This window comes from Arachis hypogaea, chromosome 6 (genome assembly GCF_003086295.3).
Source record: "Arachis hypogaea cultivar Tifrunner chromosome 6, arahy.Tifrunner.gnm2.J5K5, whole genome shotgun sequence".
Classification (NCBI taxonomy): domain Eukaryota; kingdom Viridiplantae; phylum Streptophyta; class Magnoliopsida; order Fabales; family Fabaceae; genus Arachis; species Arachis hypogaea.
In genome coordinates, this window is record NC_092041.1 from 68,225,782 (window position 1) to 68,235,908 (window position 10,127).

Genomic DNA, 10,127 nt, shown 5'->3' on the forward strand with positions numbered 1-10,127 from the left:
TGACCCTAAACCTGAAAGGACCTTGAAGCGAAAGCTAAGAGAAGCTAAAGCACTACTCTCTGTAGAGGACCTAACAGAAATCTTCAAACAAGAAGAAGACATAGCAGCTGAAAACAACAACAGTGCCAACAATGCAAGGAAGGAGCTGGGTGACTTTACTGCACCTACTCCCAACTTCTATAGGAGAAGCATCTCTATCCCTACCATTGGAGCAAACAACTTTGAGCTTAAGCCTCAATTAGTTTCTCTAATGTAACAGAATTGCAAGTTCCATGGACTTCCATTGGAAGATCCTCATCAGTTTTTAGCTGAATTCTTGCAAATCTGTGACACTGTCAAGACCAATGGGGTTGACCCTGAGGTCTACAGACTTATGCTATTCCCTTTTGCTGTAAGAGACAGAGCTAGGATATGGTTGGACTCACAACCTAAGGAAAGCCTGAACTCTTGGGAAAAGCTAGTCAATGTCTTCTTGGAAAAGTTCTTTCCACCTCAAAAATTGAGTAAGCTTAGAGTGGAAGTCCAAACCTTTAGACAGAAGGAAGGTGAATCCCTCTATGAAGCTTGGGAAAGATACAAACAATTGATCAGAAAGTGTCCTTTTGACATGCTTTCTGAATGGAGCATCATAGGTATCTTCTATGATGGTCTGTCTGAACTGTCCAAGATGTCATTGGACAGCTCTGCTGGAGGATCTCTTCATCTGAAGAAGACGCCTGCAGAAGCTCAAAAACTCATTGAAATGGTTGCAAATAACCAATTCATATACACTTCTGAAAGGAATCCTGTGAACAATGGGACGAATCAGAAGAAAGGAGTTCTTGAGATTGATACTCTGAATGCCATATTGGCTCAGAACAAAATATTGACTCAGTAAGTCAATATGATTTCTCAAAGTCTGTCTGGAATGCAAGCTACACCAGGCAGTACTAAGGACGCTTCATGTGAAGAAGAAGCTTATGATCCTGAGAACCCATCAATGGAAGAGGTGAATTACATGGGAGTACCCTATGGAAACACCTATAATCCTTCATGGAGAAATCATCCAAATCTCTCATGGAAGGATCAACAGAGACCTCAACAAGGTCTCAACAAAAATAATGGTGGAAGAAACAGGTTTAGCAATGGCAAGCCTTTTCCATCATCTTCTCAGCAACAGACAGAGAATTCTAAGCAGAGCCACTCTGACTTAGCAACCATGGTCTCTAATCTAATCAAAACCACTCAAAGTTTCATGACTAAAACAAGGTCCTCCATCAAAAACTTGGAGGCACAAGTGGGTCAGCTGAGTAAGAAAGTTACTGAACTCCCTCCTAGTACTCTTCCAAGCAATACAGAAGAGAATCTGAAAGGAGAGTGTAAGGCCATCAACATGGCCGAATTTGGAGAGGAGGAAGAGGCAATGATCGCCACTGAGGAAGACCTCAATGGACGTCCACTGGCCTCCAATGAGTTTCCTAATGAGGAACCATGGGAATCTGAGGCTCACACGGAGACCATAGAGATTCTATTGGATTTACTTCTGCCATTCATGAGCTCTGATGAGTATTCTTCCTCTGAAGAGGATGAAGATGTCACTGAAGAGCAAGTTGCTAAGTACCATGGAGCAATCATGAAGCTAAATGACAAGTTATTTGGTAATGAGACATGGCAGGACGAACCCCCTTTGCTCACCAAAGAACTGGATGACTTTACTAGGCAGAGATTACCTCAAAAGAGACAGGACCCTGGGAAGTTCTCAATACCTTGTACATTAGGCACCATGACCTTCAAGAAGGCTGGTGCGCGAAATTGTGAACAATACTTTTCACAACTATCATAATCCCCGGTCATGAACCCCAAAAACATGGTAGCTCAGTACCATGGCATTACACAACTTCGCACAACTAACCAGCAAGTGCACTGGGTCGTCCAAGTAATAAACCTTACGCGAGTAAGGGTCGATCCCACGGAGATTGTTAGTATGAAGCAAGCTATGGTCATCTTGTAAATCTTAGTCAGGCAAACTCAAATGGATATGGTGATGAACGAAATAAACATAAAGATAAAGATAGAGGTACTTATGTAATTCATTGGTAGGAACTTCAGATAAGCGCATGAAGATGCCTTCCCTTCCGTCTCTCTGCTTTCCTACTGTCTTCATCCAATTCTTCTTATTCCTTTCCATGGCAAGCTTGTGTAGGGTTTCACCATTGTCAATGGCTACCTCCCATCCTCTCAGTGAAAACGATTGCATATGCTCTGTCACAGCATGCGGAATTCAGCTGTCGGTTCTCGGTCAGGCCGGAATAGAATCCATCGATTCTTTTGCGTCTGTCACTAACGCCCCGCCTGCTAGGAGTTTGAAGCACGTCACAGTCATTCAGTCATTGAATCCTACTCAGAATACCACAGACAAGGTTAGACCTTCCGGATTCTCTTGAATGCCGCCATCAGTTCTTGCCTATACCACGAAGATTCCGGTTAAAGAATCCAAGAGATAAACACTAGAGCCTTGTTTGCTTGTAGAACAGAAGTGGTTGTCAGTCACACTGTTCATAAGTGAGAATGATGATGAGTGTCACGGATCATCACATTCATCAAGTTGAAGAACAAGTGATATCTTAGAACAAGAACAAGCGGAATTGAATGGAAGAACAGTAGTAATTGCATTAATACTCGAGGTACAGCAGAGCTCCACACCTTAATCTATGGTGTGTAGAAACTCCACCGTTGAAAATACATAAGAACAACGTCTAGGCATGGCCGTGAGGCCAGCCTCCCAAAGTGATCAAAGACTCCAAAGATCAAAAGATAATCCAAGGATCCAAGGATTCCCAAGATGAAAATACAATAGTAAAAGGTCCTACTTATAGAGAACTAGTAGCCTAAGGTTTACAGAAATGAGTAAATGACATAAAAATCCACTTCCGGGCCCACTTGGTGTGTGCTTGGGTTGAGCAATGAAGCATTTTTCGTGCAGAGACTCTTCTTGGAGTTAAACGCCAGCTTTTATGCCAGTTTGGGCGTTTAACTCCCATTTGGGTGCCAGTTCCAGCGTTTAACGCTGGGATTCCTGAGGGTGACTTTGAACGCCGGTTTGGTCCATCAAATCTTGGGCAAAGTATGGACTATTATATATTGCTGGAAAGCCCAGGATGTCTACTTTCCAACGCCGTTGAGAGCGCGCCAATTGGGCTTCTGTAGCTACAGAAAATCCACTTCGAGTGCAGGGAGGTCAGAATCCAACAGCATCTGCAGTCCTTTTCAGTCTCTGAATCAGATTTCTACTCAGGTCCCTCAATTTCAGCCAGAAAATACCTGAAATCACAGAAAAACACACAAACTCATAGTAAAGTCCAGAAAAGTGAATTTTAACTAAAAACTAATAAAAATATACTAAAAACTAACTAGATCATACTAAAAACATACTAAAAACAATGCCAAAAAGCGTACAAATTATCCGCTCATCACAACACCAAACTTAAATTGTTGCTTGTCCTCAAGCAACTGAAAATCAAATAAGATAAAAAGAAGAGAATATGCAATGAATTCCAAAAACATCTATGAAGATCAGTATCAATTAGATGAGCGGGGCTTTTAGCTTTTTGCCTCTGAACAGTTTTGGCATCTCACTCTATCCTTTGAAATTCAAAATGATTGGCTTCTTTAGGAACTTAGAATCCAGATAGTGTTAATGATTCTCCTAGTAAAGTATGATGATTCTTGAACATAGCTACTTATTGAGTCTTGGCTGTGGCCCAAAGCACTCTGTCTTCCAGTATTACCACCGGATACATACATGCCACAGACACATAATTGGGTGAACCTTTTCAGATTGTGACTCAGCTTTGCTAGAGTCCCAACTAGAGGTGTCCAGGGTTCTTAAGCACACTCTTATTGCCTTGGATCACAACTTTATTTCTTTTCTTTTTCTTTCTCCTTCTTTTTTTTTCGATTTTTTTTTATTTTCTCTTTTTCATTGCTTTTTCTTGCTTCAAGAATCATTTTAATGATTTTTCAGATCCTCAGTAACATGTCTCCTTTTTCATCATTCTTTCAAGAGCCAACATTCATGAACCACAAATTCAAGATACATATGCACTATTTAAGCATACATTCAGAAAACAAAAATATTGCCACCACATCAAAATAATTAAACTGTTATAAAATTCAAAATTCATGCAATTCTTTCCTTTTCAATTAAGCACGTTTGTATTCAAGAAAGGTGATGGATTCATAGGACATTCATAACTTTAAGGCATAGACACTAAGACACTAATGATCACAAGACACAAACATGGATAAACATAAGCACATAAAATTCGAAAAACAGAAGAATAAAGAACAAGGAAATCAAGGAACGGGTCCACCTTAGTGATGGCAGCTCTTTCTTCCTCTTGAAGATCCTATGGAGTGCTTGAGCTCCTCAATGTCTCTTCCTTGTCTTTGTTGCTCCTTCCTCATGATTCTTTGATCTTCTCTAATTTCATGGAGGATGATGGAGTGTTCTTGGTGCTCCACCCTTAGTTGTCCCATGTTGGAACTTAATTCTCCTAGGGAGGTGTTTAGTTGCTCCCAATAGTTTTGTGGAGGAAGGTGCATCCCTTGAGGGATCTCAGGGATCTCATGATGAGTGGGGTCTCTTGTGTGCTCCATCCTCTTCTTAGTGATGGGCTTGTCCTCATCAATGGGGATGTCTCCCTCTATGTCAACTCCAACTGAATAACAGAGGTGACAGATGAGATGAGGAAAGGCTAACCTTGCCAAGGTAGAGGACTTGTCCGCCACCTTATAGAGTTCTTGGGCTATAACCTCATGAACCTCTATTTCTTCTCCAATCATGATGCTATGGATCATGATAGCCCGGTCTATGGTAACTTCGGACCGGTTGCTAGTGGGAATGATTGAGCGTTGGATGAACTCCAACCATCCTCTAGCCACGGGCTTGAGGTCATGCCTTCTTAATTGAACCGGCTTCCCTCTTGAATCTCTCTTCCATTGGGCGCCCTCTTCACATATGACTGTGAGGACTTGGTCCAACCTTTGATCAAAGTTGACCCTTCTAGTGTAAGGATGTTCATCTCCTTGCATCATGGGCAAATTGAATGCCAACCTTACACTTTCCGGACTAAAATCCAAGTATTTCCCCCGAACCATAGTAAGATAATTCTTTGGATTCGGGTTCACACTTTGGTCATGGTTCTTGGTGATCCATGCATTGGCATAGAACTCTTGAACCATCAAGATTCCGACTTGTTGAATGGGGTTGGTAAGAACTTCCCAACCTCTTCTTCGGATCTCATGTTGGATCTCCGGATATTCTCCCTTTTTGAGTGAAAAAGGGACCTCGGGGATCACCTTCTTCAAGGCCACAACTTCATAGAAGTGGTCTTGATGCACCCTTGAGATGAATCTTTCCATCTCCCATGACTCGGAGGTGGAAGCTTTTGCCTTCCCTTTCCTCTTTCTAGAGGTTTCTCCGGCCTTGGATGCCATAAATGGTTATGGAAAAACAAAAAGCAATGCTTTTACCACACCAAACTTAAAAGGTTTGCTCGTCCTCGAGCAAAAGAAGAAAGAAGAGAGTAGAAGAAGAAGAAAAGAGGAAGAAGGGAATGGCGATGTGTTCGGCCAAAGGGGAGAGAAATGGTGTTTAGGATGTGTGAAAATGAAGGAGTGAAGGAGGGTTTATATAGGAGAAGGGGAAGGGTAGGGTTCGGCCATTTGAGGGTGGGTTTGGGTGGGAAAGTGGTTTGAATTTGAATGGTGAGGTAGGTGGGGTTTTATGAAGGATGGATGTGAGTGGTGAAGAGAAAGATGGGATTTGATAGGTGAGGGGTTTTTGGGGAAGAGGTGTTGAGGTGATTGGTGAATGGGTGAAGAAGAGAGAGAGTGGTAGGGTAGGTGGGGATCCTGTGGGGTCCACAGATCCTAAGGTGTCAAGGAAAAGTCATCCCTGCACCAAATGGCAAGCAAAATCACGTTTTAAGCCATTTCTGGCGTTAAACGCCGTGCTGGTGCCCCTTTCTGGCGTTTAACGCCAGCTTCTTGCCCATTTCTGGCGTTTAACGCCAGTCTGGTGCCCCTTTCTGGCGTTAAACGCCCAGAATGGTGCCAGACTGGGCGTTAAACGCCCAACAGCTAACCTCACTGGCGTTTAAACGCCAGTGGGTGCGTCCTCCAGGGTGTGCTATTTTTCTTCCTATTTTTCATTCTGTTTTTGCTTTTTTCATTGATTTTGTGACTTCTTATGATCATCAACCTACAAAAAAAAGATAAAATAACAAAAGAAAATAGTTAATTATAAAACATTGGGTTGCCTCCCAACAAGCGCTTCTTTAATGTCATTAGCTTGACAGGGGACTCTCATGGAGCCTCAGAAATGCTCAGAGCTATGTTGGAACCTCCCAACACCAAACTTAGAGTTTGAATGTGGGGGTTCAACACCAAACTTAGAGTTTGGTTGTGGCCTCCCAACACCAAACTTAGAGTTTGACTGTGGGGGCTCTGTTTGGCTCTGTTTTGAGAGAAGCTCTTCATGCTTCCTCTTCATGATGACAGAGGGATATCCTTGAGCCTTAAACACCAAGGATTCTTCATTCACTTGAATGATCAACTCTCCTCTATCAACATCAATCACAGCCTTTGCAGTGGCTAGGAAGGGTCTGCCAAGGATGATGGATTCATCCATGCACTTCCCAGTCTCTAGGACTATGAAATCAGTAGGGATGTAATGGTCTTCAACTTTAACCAGAACATCCTCTACAAGTCCATGGGCTTGTTTTCTTGAGTTGTCTGCCATCTCTAGTGAGATTTTTGCAGCTTGTACCTCAGAGATCCCTAACTTCTCCATTACAGAGAGAGGCATGAGGTTTACACTTGACCCTAAGTCACACAAGGCCTTCTTGAAGGTCATGGTGCCTATGGTACAAGGTATTGAAAACTTCCCAGGATCCTGTCTCTTTTGAGGTAATTTCTGCCTAGACAAGTCATCCAGTTCTTTGGTGAGGAAAGGGGGTTCATCCTCCCAAGTCTCATTTCCAAACAACTTGTCATTTAGCTTCATGATTGCTCCAAGGTATTTAACAACTTGCTCTTCAGTGACATACTCATCCTCTTCAGAGGAAGAATACTCATCAGAGCTCATGAATGGCAGAAGTAAGTCCAATGGAATCTCTATGGTCTCAGTTTGAGCCTCAGATTCCCATGGTTCCTCATTGGGGAACTCATTGGAGGCCAGTGGACGCCCAGTGAGGCCTTCCTCAGTGGCGTTCACTGCCTCTTCTTCCTCCCAAAATTCGGCCATGTTGATGGCCTTGCACTCTCCTTTTGGATTTTCTTCTGTATTGCTTGGAAGAGTACTAGGAGGGAGCTCAGTAATTTTCTTGCTCAGCTGACCCACTTGTCCTTCCAAATTTCTAATGGAGGACCTTGTTTCAGTCATGAAACTTTGAGTGGTTTTGATTAGATCAGAGACCATGGTTGCTAAGTCAGAGGTATTCTGCTTAGAACTCTCTGTCTGTTGCTGAGAAGATGATGGAAAAGGCTTGCTATTGCTAAACCTGTTTCTTCCACCATTGTTGTTATTGAAACCTTGTTGAGGTCTCTGTTGATCCTTCCATGAAAAATTTGGATGGTTTCTCCATGAAGGATTATAGGTGTTTCCATAGGGTTCTCCCATGTAATTCACCTCTTCCATTGAAGGGTTCTCAGGATCATAAGCTTCTTCCTCAGATGAAGCTTCCTTAGTACTGCTTGGTGCATTTTGCATTCCAGACAGACTTTGAGAAATCATATTGACTTGTTGGGTCAATATTTTGTTCTGTGCAATTATGGCATTCAGAGTGTCAATCTCAAGAACTCCTTTCTTCTAACTAGTCCCATTGTTCACAGGATTTCTCTCAGAAGTGTACATGAATTGGTTATTTGCAACCATTTCAATCAGTTCTTGAGCTTCAGTAGGCGTCTTCTTCAGATGAAGAGATCCTCCTGCAGAGCTATCCAAGGACATCTTGGACAGTTCAGAGAGACCATCATAGAAAATACATATGATGCTCCATTCAGAAAGCATATCAGAAGGACACTTTCTGATTAATTGTTTGTATCTTTCCCAAGCTTCATAGAGGGATTCTCCTTCCTTCTGTCTGAAGGTTTGGACTTCCACTCTAAGCTTACTCAATTTTTGAGGTGGAAAGAACTTTGCCAAGAAGACATTGACTAGCTTTTCCCAAGAGTCCAGGCTTTCTTTAAGTTGTGAGTCCAACCATGTCCTAGCTCTGTCTCTTATAGCAAAAGGGAATAGCATAAGTCTGTAGACCTCAGGGTCAACCCCATTAGTCTTGACTGTGTCACAGATTTGCAAGAACTCAGCTAAAAACTGATGAGGATCTTCCAGTGGAAGTCCATGGAACTTGCAATTCTGTTGCATTAGAGAAACTAATTGAGGCTTAAGCTCAAAGTTGTTTGCTCCAATGGCAGGGATAGAGATGCTTCTCCCATAGAAATCGGGAGTAGGTGCAGTAAAGTCACCCAGCACCTTCCTTGCATTGTTGGCATTGTTGTTTTCAGCTGCCATGTGTTCTTCTCCTTTGAAGAATTCGGTCAAGTCCTCTAAAGAGAGTTGTGCTTTGGCTTCTCTTAGCTTTCTCTTCAAGGTCCTTTCAGGTTCAGGATCAGCCTCAACAAGAATGCCTTTGTCTTTGCTCCTGCTCATATGAGAGAGAAGAGAACAAGAAATGTGGAATCCTCTATGTCACAGTATAGAGATTCCTTTAAGTGTCAGAGGAAAAGAAGAGTAGAAGACAGAAGTAGAAAATTCGAACTTATCAAATGAGATGGAGTTCGAATCTTGCATTAAGGAATAGTGTTAGTCCATAAATAGAAGGATGTGAGAAGAAGGGAAGTGATTTTCGAAAATTAAGTAAAAATTTTGAAAACATTTTTGAAAAACATTACTTAATTTTCGAAAATGAAAGTGGGAAAGAAGTAAAGTGATTTTTGAAAAAGATTTTGAAATTAGAAATCAAAGAGATTTGATTGAAAATTATTTTGAAAAAGATGTGGTTAAGAAGATATGATTGGTTTTAAAAAAAATGTGATTGAGAAGATATGATTTGAAAAACATTTTAAAAAAGATTTGATTTTGAAAAATTAAAAACTTGACTAACAAGAAAAGATATGATTCAAACATTAAACCTTTCTCAACAGAAAAGGTAACATACTTGAAATGTTGAATCAAATCATTAATTGATAGTAAGTATCTTTGAAAATAGAAAAAAATTGATTTTGAAAGAGATTTGATTGAAAAGATATGATTTGAAAAAGATTTGATTTTGAAAAACTTTGAAAACTGAAAAAAATTGCATTGAAAAACAGAATCTTCCCCCTTGTGCCATCCTGGAGTTAAACGCCCAGAATGGTGCACATTCTGGCGTTTAACGTCCAAAACTATACCTCTTTGGGCGTTAAACGCCCAACCAGGTACCCTGGCTGGCGTTTAAACGCCAGTCTGTCCTTCTTCACTGGGCGTTTTGAACGCCCAGCTTTTTCTGTATGATTCCTCTGCTGTATGTTCTGAATCTTCAATTCTCTGTATTATTGACTTGAGAAGACACAAATTAAAAATATTTTTGGATTTTTAATAATAAGGAAAAATCAAAATGCAACAAGAATCAAATAACAATGCATGCAAGACACCAAACTTAGCAGTTTGTATACTACTCACACTAATGAGAATGCACATGAGACACAATAACACTCAAGTCAATAGAATTCAAAGATCAGAGCAAGAAATCATCAAGAATTACTTGAAGATCCTTAAGACATATGAATGAATGCATGCAGTTGACAACAAACTTAAAATGAGACACTTGACTCAAACAAAAAATTTTTGGATTTTATGATTTTGTAAATTTTTTTTGTGTTTTTCGAAAATTAAGTGGAAGAAGAAAATAAAGGTATCAAAATTCTTAATGAGAATTCCAGGAATCATGCAATGTTAGTCTAAAGCTTCAGTCTAAAGGAATTAGACATGGTCAGCCAAGCTTCAGCAGAACATTGCATTCAAGAGCTAAATTGATGAAGATCAATCAGCTTTGGTGATGATAAGAACATCACCTTGAAACACTAGAATTCATTCTTAAGAA

General features: G+C 40.9%; 2 non-coding genes across 2 annotated transcripts; one reads left to right on the plus strand and one right to left on the minus strand.

Annotated features, from left to right (window-relative positions):
* Window positions 1-505: 505 nt before the first annotated feature.
* On the minus strand, window positions 506-613 carry LOC112699742 (small nucleolar RNA R71). Its single transcript, XR_003152682.1, has one exon. It is a non-coding gene; the product is annotated as a small nucleolar RNA R71 (small nucleolar RNA).
* Window positions 614-8,047: 7,434 nt separating this feature from the next.
* Window positions 8,048-8,155, plus strand: LOC112699855 (small nucleolar RNA R71). Its single transcript, XR_003152790.1, has one exon. It is a non-coding gene; the product is annotated as a small nucleolar RNA R71 (small nucleolar RNA).
* The last annotated feature ends 1,972 nt before the right edge of the window (window positions 8,156-10,127 follow it).